The sequence below is a fragment of the Portunus trituberculatus genome, chromosome 45 (genome assembly GCF_017591435.1).
Source record: "Portunus trituberculatus isolate SZX2019 chromosome 45, ASM1759143v1, whole genome shotgun sequence".
Taxonomy (NCBI): domain Eukaryota; kingdom Metazoa; phylum Arthropoda; class Malacostraca; order Decapoda; family Portunidae; genus Portunus; species Portunus trituberculatus.
This window is the reverse complement of record NC_059299.1, coordinates 6,824,980-6,834,979: the sequence shown is the minus strand read 5'-3', so window position 1 is coordinate 6,834,979 and position 10,000 is coordinate 6,824,980. Positions and strand designations below refer to the sequence as shown.

The following is a 10,000-nucleotide window of genomic DNA, read 5'->3' as shown; positions in this document are numbered from 1 at the left end:
TTTTACTTTGAAAATAAAAAGTAAGCCATGCATATTACATACTGAAGGATACTTGCTGAAAATATGCACTAGTAAAACAGTCGCACGCTAAAAGTTAAAGTTACATCGGGTATTGTGAAAACTGTGAAAATTATACTTTTTTTTATGATCCAAGTCTCTTACAGCGACCATTGCCACAAAAACACCATCACAATAACACCTTCACCCGATCACGTCCACCACCCCAGCACATCCATCACCGATAACTCATTCACTCACTGTCAAAAACAAAGCAACATAATAATCAATGAAAGTAATGTTATGCTATTACTTCAACTACAAAAACAAGAACACACACACACACACACACACACACACACACACACACACACACACACACACACACACACACACACACACACACACCGAGAAAAAACAGCCACTTAAGGGTAATTCATCATCTGAGGGAAGGAAAAAATACCGACACCACTCATTCATAAATCACCAAAAACAAGAGCTATAGGCGCCATCTTGAGAGAGAGAGAGAGAGAGAGAGAGAGAGAGAGAGAGAGAGAGAGAGAGAGAGAGAGAGAGAGAGAGAGAGAATGGTACACACATCGTCATCCTCCTTCTCCTCCTCTTCCTCCTCCTCCTCCTCCTCCTCCTCCTCCTCCTCCTCCTCCTCCTCATCTTCTTCTTCCTCTTCTCACTTCATCTTACTCATTTTCAAGAATATCCTCGTCCTGCTGCTACCTCTTCCCTCTTCTTCCTCTTCCTCTTCCCCTTCGCGGCCATCTTTCACCCTCACCACCTCCTCCTTCTCATCTCCACCTCCTTTCATCATTCACCATTATTCCCTCTTTAGCTCTTCATCTTCCTCTTCGTCCTCCTCCTCCTCCTCCTCCTCCTCCTCCTCCTCCTCCTCCTCCTCCTCCTTCAAACACTCTCCCGTCCTTAGTATTATCTATCACTTTCTATCTAACCACTATCGACTGCTCTTCTCTTCCTCCTCCTCCTCCTCCTCCTCCTCCTCCTCCTCCTCCTCCTCCTCCTCCTCCTCCCTCCTCCTCCTCCTCCTCCTCCTCCTCCTCCTCCTCCTCCTCCTCCTCCTCCTCCTCCTCCGCGTCTTCTCAGCTTAAGACATACAGAAGCACTTTCAGAGCTGCTGCAAAGTTAATTAAAGATTGCCTTGGAAGGAGAATTGATTTACATTTGCAATATTCACGAATTTCCTTCCACTCTCTCTCTCTCTCTCTCTCTCTCTCTCTCTCTCTCTCTCTCTCTCTCTCTCTCTCTCTCTCTCTCTCTCTCTCTCTCTCTCTCTCGATCTTCTTTGCGCCTCCAACGCCTATACAAGTTAACTTCAAGACACACACACACACACACACACACACACACACACACACACACACACACACACACACACACAGATATAAGAGATCATACATCATCTCTTTCCTTCTTCATTCACTGCAGAGTAGTTTCTTTCACTTTCTTTATCTCCTATTGTCATTCATATTTGCCTTTTTTTTTCTCCATCTGCATTTCCTAAGCGTCTGTCTTCTTCTCTGTCTCTGTCTCTTTCTCTCATCTTTTTTTTTTTATGGCTCGAGGTTTCTTTCGCATTTTCTGTACTCTTTTTTATCACTTATTCTTTCTCTGTATTCTCTTATTCCCATATTTTACGTTTTATTTCATATTTTCTTTTTTTTCGTTGTAATTTATATATTTTTCCTTGTTTCCATTTTTTTTTTTATTCTTATTCGAAATTATATTCATCCTCATCTTCCTCCTCTTCTTCTCCTCATCCGTGTAATTCTTCCTTCTCATTATCCTTTTTAAGTTTTTTTCTTCTCGCTTTCCTCCTCCTCCTCCTCCTCCTCCTCCTCCTCCTCCTCCTCCTCCTCCAGCTCAGCGTGAGGTTAGAAGATAGCGCAGAATCTCTACTTTTTAAAATTCTCATAAAAGTCTTCCATGTTGGCAGCTGAAATATGGCTTATTAAGATTGGAACACGCTGCACACATCGCATATTCTCCACACGAAGCGGCAAATAAAAAAAAAAAACTGGAGTAAATAAACAAGTCTTAGAATCTATTTAATATCTTTTCAGGCCCGTGGCAAGGGCAGGTTCTCGTTTCTAAAGCTAATAAACCAAAATTCCGTATGAAACTAAATAAACAAGACGTGGAATCGATCTTTTTTCATCTGTCTAGTCACAAATTCCAATAATGCGATAGAGAAGCTTCAAATTCAGCTAATAAACGCAAACTCTTTCAAAAAATATCAATAAAAAAGTTCTGGAATCTTTTTTTTCTTTTTTTTATATTTCTTTAATCGTAATTTCTAGTAATGTGGAAGTGAGGCTTCAAACTCTCGCTTCTGAGGCTTCACGGGGGTACTTGAAGCCCTTGAGCAGTACCGCAGAGGACACTTGGTAATAAACATCTGGATCGTAAACAAGTGTATAATTATAGGCGTAGAATTTATATATTTTTGCACTTGCAGGGGGGAAGGTCATTAAAAAGCAAGGTTGTGAGGTGTGCTTGTGTATCTTATCCTGTCTGTCTCGTTTCTCGTTTTATTTTCCTTCTTTCATTCCTTTCTCTATTGATTTTTCTTCTTTTTGTCTTTTTTCTTGTTTTTTTCATTCCTTTCATTGCATCCATTCTTTCCTTTATTCTTTTCCAATTCCTTTCATTTTTTTCATTCCTCCTCTTAATTTCCTCTTTTTTCTTCATTTTTTTCCTCATCATTCATTTCATCCTTTCCATCCATTTTTTTCTTTCCTTCCTTTTTCATTTCCTCGCTCCCTCTCCTTCCTCTCTTCCTTCCTTCCTTCCTTCTCTTTTTTTTTTTCAATCTCCTCTAAAACATTCGCACTTTATTTACTGTACGTCCTCAATATCGAATTTCTTAGTCCTCCTTTTTTTTATTCCCTCTTCTGTTTCTCTTTTTTTTTATAAACATTTTCGTGCAGGGATTGTGAGTAAAGGGGTTGGATCACCTTTACTTTCCCTGCACATTAGATTAAAGCCTTTGCGTTGTATTGGGATTGGCTGCGATTCTGTTTCCTCTTCTTTATTTTACGGGAATGTGCGGTGCTTGTTTTGTAGATGCATTTTTCTTCTTTTTTTCATTTTTTTTCCGGTATTTTACTTGTATGCGGCAGATTTGCACCCTGCGCCTCATCTCCGTTAAGCCGATATCACCATATTACACGCCACATCATGATGTAACGGCACATCACAACACACCGCACCTCGCCACATCATATCTCACAGAACCATTCCATTCCAGACCAGTATTACACATCATCCTACCACATTACCACATCATATCACTCTGTCTCCATGCCGTGCCACACCGCGCCTCACCACACTGCGTCACCACACCACATTACCACGCCTCTTCTCACTTGGACTGTCACATCATTTCATGTTAACTCACTACAACACTGTTCTCCATTCTTTGTAATTCAGAGATAGTGTAGCTAGTAAGATTTAACAGATCTGCTACTTTTTTTTTCGTCCTGTTGAACCTAATGTACTTTTAACTTACCATAACTTTACTTAACCTCATTTATTGTCTAACCTTTTATCACTTTTATTTAACCTAACCTAATTAAACCAAAGGAAATTTAACATCACTTCACTTCACCTCACGTATTTCCACCTTAACTAACATAACTTCACCAAACTTCACCTAACCTAGCTTCACCAAATGTAACCTCATCTCACGTCACCTCACCTAACCCAATCAACCAAACTAAACCAAAGTGAACCGAACTTCGCATCATCTAGCAGTACATAACCTCACCTGACCTCCACTCACCTGAAATTCACCTGTGCCCACCTGCCCTTGATTCACGACCCTGGAATCACGTTTGGCCTCGTTTTCTTTTCCTCATTTAATCCGGCGACGTTAATTTGGTCATTAATTGAATCTGTATCGACGAGGCGTGAGATTGTTGTCAGATCTAACCGGCGCAGTTTCTTGTTTGTATTCCATTAGTGCGCTGCGGAGCCAGTTAACTACCCCCATCCACTAACTCTTGCCTCCTGTTCTGCGGGGACACCAGGGACCCTTATTTATATATACTGAACATTTTAATAATAACTCCCAATTATGTTGTAAGTATTTATGGAGCTTTGTTTACTCTATGGATTTAATTGAATTTGTAACGCAGATATGAAAGGTCACTGCAATATCCGGGTACTTTTTATGTTATTTTTTTCTTTTTTTTTTTTCTTTTATAATGGAGTGGAGTTCATTTTGGTGTTGCTTTTGTGTTTATGTGATGGTGGTGGCGTTAGTGCTTGTGGCGGTGGTTAGGCTGAAAATGTGATGTTAATAATATTCTCCTTTCCCGCCTGAAGCAAGCAAAGTTGGGAGGAAAAATAAGTATGCATGTTATTTTCGTCTTCCCGCTCATTTTCAAGCCGAGAGGATCGCACACAGACACCGAGCGAGAGAGAGAGAGAGAGAGAGAGAGAGAGAGACCAAGTAATACAACACATCAACCTCAAAAATTTCCACCTCTCCCTCCTTTCCCTCACCCAACTCGCAATTAGTGCATCATTGGGAAACATCTGAACATCATCCGAGAAAGTTCAACAGCGCAAGTTTCTCTCTTGGACGTAACGGGGCGGGAAAGAAAACGACAAGTGGGAAGTGGAGGTGAGGAAAGGAGGGACTAAAGAGACCAACACAGGACGGGATGGACCAAAATGAAAGGCAGGGGAACTGAAGCTGCTTAGGATGGGACTGGATAAAAGATCACGGAAGAGGATGAATAGGAATGAGGTTTAGTGAAGGTAACGGCGCGAGTGTAACAGTGAATAGGATCTTTATCTTCTTTCGACTCCTCTATGAATCATTTGGGATAGAAATATATGTATAAATGATAAAAATAAAAAAGAAAGGGAAGAAAGTCAACATATGCACACACAATTCAGTACCATGACGCTTTTCCATATTCATTCTGCTAACTATTCGGTGACTTTCTACAGCTTCAGAAAATCATGTGGGGGGATTACAATAGTGAAGACTGTGACCATTAATCTTCCAACCTCCATAGACCCTTCCTAATGTCAATAAAATGGTCTAATTATACACAAATCTTAAGGTAAAAATGTGTCCCAGTATTGAAGGGATTAAGCAAAAACACATGAGAGAAATAGTGAATTAGGAGAACGGAGAAATGGAAGATGAATATGAACGAAATGGAATGAATAAGAAAGAGGAAGAATATAAAAGAAAACAGATCAGAGCACTTTTCTTTTAAATAACAATCATTTTAAGAGCTTTTATATAGATAAGCCTCAACAAGATAAAAAGATAACTAGATATGTAGACTCTAAGACAGAACTGAATAGGATGAAGAGGAATATAGAATAAAAAATATATCCCACTAATGATAAGGTATGTAAGGGATTAATGGTAGCCTTTATTGGGATAGAGCTTAAAGGACCGTGGCTTTAGGCTTACTACGGGCTGGAAAAGGAAAAATAAATAAGTTAGTATTCGCGTCAACATTTCTTTAAGCTTAGAATCTTATTTTTTCTCAGGAAATGTACTCGTTAGTTTATCATCGAGGGACTGGCAAGTTTCTCCGTCTGTCCTTCTTTTTCTATTCTTGTTCCTTCTGGTCCTGCTCTTGCTCCTTCATTTTCAGTTCTCCTCTTCATCTCTCCTGGCGCTGCTCACTCTGCCGAGATATAACCTTCAGGGAGACTAATAGGAACTCTGTATAGCCTTTTCTTTTTCTTTTTTTGTCTTTATTTATTTCATTATTTCCTATTTCTCTCTCTCTCTCTCTCTCTCTCTCTCTCTCTCTCTCTCTCTCTCTCTCTCTCTCTCTCGTTCTCGTTCTCGTTCTAGTTCTTGCTCTTGTTGTCTCTCTATATTAGTTTTATCGTGTTTTTGAGTGTGTTTATAAGTTCATTTAGACTTTAATGTGTTGCTTTCTTGAATTATGCTTGAATATAATTTTGTTTCATAGTTTAATCATTTTTCCTCTCTCTCTCTCTCTCTCTCTCTCTCTCTCTCTCTCTCTCTCTCTCTCTCTCTCTCTCTCTCTCTCTCTCTCTCTCTCTCTCTCATTTCTCTCATTTCTCTTCATCATCCTACATTAACGTTTAGCAAATCTTTGAAATGCGATTATTCAATTTCCTGGACGCGCATTTTGTTAAATTCTTGTTCTCAGCCCATAAATAAATCAGCTTTTGCTAAGTAAGGCTGCGAATTAAGGCAGAGCTTATCCAGTCTTGTATATTGCTGTTGTTCATTCAGTATTTACCTTCCCCATCTTCCTCTCCTCTCTCGAGTGCAGTGGAAGCAGAGGTTATCATGTAAGATTCAGTCTGTGTGTGTGTGTGTGTGTCTGTGTGTCTGTGTGTCTGTGTGTTTGCTTCCTATCCTCGACATTTCAAAGCTTTTATCGTTTTATTTTCTCTCTTTACTCACACGTATGTTGTCTTTACCAATTTTTTTTTTTTTTTTCCAGGTTGCGAAAAGTCGGCTCTCGTGCAAACCAGCGAAAGAGACACGTTCACCTGACGATGTACGTAAGTGTTCTGTTAGTTTGATATCCCCGGAACTGTTTTCCTGCGTGTACCTGTGTGAATTTACCTGTCCTGTCTGTGTTTGTTAATTCTTTCGTTCCTCTTTTCTGTTTTTTTTTTTCTTTCATTCTTTTTTCAATTCATATTTTTTGTAGGTCTGTTTTCGCTTATTTTTTTTTACTCGATTTTTTTGTTTCGATTTGCTTTGTTTTTTTACTTTTTATTTTTGGGACGGATTTTTTGTTGGATTTTACATTTCCACGTGTGCTTGAATATCCACTCCACACCTGTTTGCCCTTGTTACATCTGACTTTACACATATCCATCCCAACATTTGTCTTTTAATTTACTCTCCTCTTGCCTATATCCACTACACAGCTCTTTTTATATCCATTTCACATCTGTTCACTTCTATGTCCAAAGCATAATTGTGTATATTAATCCCACACTTACTTGTTATTACCCCCATTGCTTCTCTATATCTTTATTCACGCCACACATCAATATCCACTCCACACTTGTCGGTATCCACATCCTACATCTATTTGTCCTTACTGAATATAAACATCAGTCTTTAATTTCCTCCATCGCTTCTTGCACTCAAACCTTTTTTTTCTATACCTTTTCTTCCACACCCTTGACCAAAAACATTCTCTCTTACTCTCTCTCTCTCTCTCTCTCTCTCTCTCTCTCTCTCTCTCTCTCTCTCTCTCTCTCTCGCTCTCGCTCTCGCTTATGAATTGGTGATAGAGGAGATGAAACAGGCAGTGGAGTGGGAGGAAGACTCTCCGCTCATCACACAGCCTTCCCCCGTAACACGAAGCAGAATCGTCACGCTTTTTAATTACATGTCAATTCCACGGCAAACTTTGTAAATTAGTTTTGCTTAGACGGCAAGAGAAGAGAGAGGAGATGAGAGGAGAGGAGGGTGAGTGAAAAGGGAAGAGATGGGATTGGGCACAGGAGAGACAGAGAAGGAGCCTTGAGAATAAATGGGAAAAAGGATGGGTGAAAGAGGGAGAAGAAATAGAGGAAAGATCATGGAAAAAGGGAAAGAAGGAAAAGAAAAGTGTCGACGGAAATAGGAGCAGGAGAGAAACGGTGCAAGGAAAAATGAAGAAATTGAATGAATAAGAAAGAGGAAGGTTAAAAAAAAGTAAAAAATAAGGAGGAGGAAGTGCATGAGAAAGGCAGAGGAGAACTGGAAAAAAAGTATAAACAAAACAGAAAGAAGAAGAGTAGAAGAAGACTGAGGAGGAGGAAGAGGAAGAAAAATCTGAAGGAGGGTGGGAATGGGAAATAGTGTAAGAGATACAGACAGAACATTAATTGAAAAAGAGAAAAGAAAATAATAAAAACGGAACGAGGAGAAGGAGAAGAAAAAGAAGGTAGAGGGGAAAGAAGCTACAGGAAGGGGAGAGAAGCGTCAACAGTAAATCCGCCCGCTACGTTGACTTTAGGGATGACACACGCTTCTAATTTGGTCTTCGTTTGCAGGGCGCGAAGCTTTCAATTTGGCCTTTTCAATGGAGCCTCGAAGCTTGGGTCCAATTGGGTACTTTTTCTTCACCAGGAATCCAAATGCACACCTCCTAACCTCCCACCAGCCTCATACTATTCTCACCAACCTCTCACCAGTATCTCAGTATCTCAGCCTCTCTCACCAATACTTCTCACCAGCCTCACACTATCCTCACCGGCCTCTCACTAGTATCTCAGCGTCTCTCATCAATTTGTGTCACCATTATCTCTGCATCCTTCACCAGCATCTCTCACCAGTCCCTCACCAACCTCTTACCAATATCTCTCACCAGCATCCCAGCATCTCTCCCCAGTATGTATCACCAGTATCTCAATATCTCACCAGTTTCTCACCAGTATCACCAGTATGTCTCACCAGTCTCCCAACCTTCACCTTCAAGCCGAGACGGTGCTGGAAAACTGTGAGCTCGTAAATTTGTGACGTGGATCCTGAATCGCTCAATTACGCCAGATGGAAAATGCGTAACAGTGGGAAAAGTTTAAGCAAGACTCTAATTGCCACCAGGAAGCACGTGCAGGAAAGGAGGTTATAAATATGAGGATAAGGATGATGAAAGAATCCCACACTTACATGGACAGGAAGGATATAGTGTGAAAAGTCGTGTTAATTCTCTCAGGAATGTAAAGAGGATGTGTGTTAAAAAAAAATGATGGCACTTTAATTACACGTGGTAGAAGAAAACAATCTGGGAAATGCGTTTATAGTTTTCTTTCTAAATATGAAAACAAACACGATAAAGGCAAAGAGAAATTGTTCGCTTAATATCGTTATAACCTCCTTCTTATTTGACTCTGATAAAAGATATAGATTGCAAACACGAAAATAAATTACCTGAAAATAGATAATTTTTTCACGTTTTGCTACAGTGAATGCCGAGTAGAAGCAAATATAAGTAAAGTAATGAGAAAATAAAGATGAAAACAGCATAAACAACAACTTTCACTGGGATTATAAGACTAGCGATAAGAATAGATTGAAATTGTTACTTTTATCGCAATTATCTGACGAAAAAACATCAAATGAATACATGTTTTTATTGTAATTTTGTTGTCCTTGCCGGTGCTCTTTCTGTATAAAAAAAAATGGTTAGCGAAGTTGTAAAAATCGAGAAAACATTTGTATATATAGAAATCTTCGGCAACCAAGCGTATTTCATGAGTGAAATTGTGGAGCTGTGCAGTTAAAAATACTTGAGAGGCTGGAAATACAAAGGAAATTGAATAAGGTAAAACAAAAAAAATATATAAAAAAAATAGTTATATTAAGGAATCAGTCGTTGTATTGCATGAGTGCAGCAGTAACGTGATAAATATTCGACAAGAGACACAGGAAACAGGGAGACATAAAAAGATAATTGAATAAGAAAGTGAAACAGATCTAGTTATCTTAGGAGAACTATCCCTTAACTCGATAAAGGAAGATGTCAGGGCGAGGACAGGAAAATATATACATATATATATATATATATATATATATATATATATATATATATATATATATATATATATATATATATATATATATATATATATATATATATATATATATATATATATATATATATATATATATATATATATATATATATATATATATATATATATATATATATATATATATATATATAATCGAACAAAGGCGGTGAGGAGAAGGATAATCTTGACACGCCAAGGATTATATTTTATAGAAACCTTACGTAAATGCAAAAGTCGAAGAGTTAAAAATAAAGGATAAGGAAAAATGTAATATAAAAGTGAACAAAATAAGGAACATCAACTTTAGGAGACAAAATTCTGTGAAATGCAAAATAATACAAATCTCAAATTGTCAGATGAAGGACCTTAATTAAACAGCAAGAAAGAAACTAGCAGGAAGTCATCGAAATAAAAGAAAAAAGAAAAAGCTGAGAGAAGA

At 38.5% G+C, this 10,000-nt stretch overlaps 2 protein-coding genes across 2 annotated transcripts in view; one reads left to right on the top strand and one right to left on the bottom strand.

Moving 5' to 3' along the window:
- LOC123519523 overlaps positions 1-10,000 on the top strand; it is a 225,821-nt gene that overhangs the window by 79,591 nt on the left and 136,230 nt on the right. The window contains exon 2 of the transcript XR_006679031.1: positions 6,486-6,542. The gene's annotated coding sequence lies outside the window, so the exon portion shown is untranslated. The remainder of the gene's footprint in view (positions 1-6,485; positions 6,543-10,000) is intronic.
- Positions 1-10,000, bottom strand: part of LOC123519522 (zwei Ig domain protein zig-8-like) — a 258,133-nt gene that overhangs the window by 174,686 nt on the left and 73,447 nt on the right. The gene's annotated exons all lie outside the window — the stretch shown is intronic.